Source organism: Sinocyclocheilus rhinocerous, unplaced genomic scaffold (genome assembly GCF_001515625.1).
Source record: "Sinocyclocheilus rhinocerous isolate Xijiao unplaced genomic scaffold, SAMN03320098_v1.1 scaffold474, whole genome shotgun sequence".
NCBI classification, from domain to species: domain Eukaryota; kingdom Metazoa; phylum Chordata; class Actinopteri; order Cypriniformes; family Cyprinidae; genus Sinocyclocheilus; species Sinocyclocheilus rhinocerous.
In genome coordinates this window covers 1,001,586-1,001,972 of record NW_015644625.1, presented here as the reverse complement: position 1 = coordinate 1,001,972, position 387 = coordinate 1,001,586, and positions in this window count along the sequence as shown.

Here is a 387-nt window from a genome sequence, read left to right as displayed (position 1 = left end):
GAATTTTGGCAATTTCTCACAGTTGTGAGTTTATATCTCATAATTCTGACTGTTTTTCTCACAACTGTGAGATAAAAACGTGTGATTCTGACTTTTTTCTTAAAATCGCGACTTCACATCCTGCAATTCTGACTTTATAACTCGCAATTGTGAGTTTATATCTTACAATTCTGAGAATAAAAGTCAGAATTGTGAGATAAAAAGTCGCAGTTACCTTTTTAAAAATTTTTTATTCAGTGGCGGGAATGGGCTTTCATATTATTGGCCTTCCATAATGGACAGATGAGTAACTATTTTAAAATAACTGCTTTTAGAGGAGAAAGAATAATTATGAGGGAATGCTAAATTTATATATATATATATATATATATAGGTTAATATACAGGC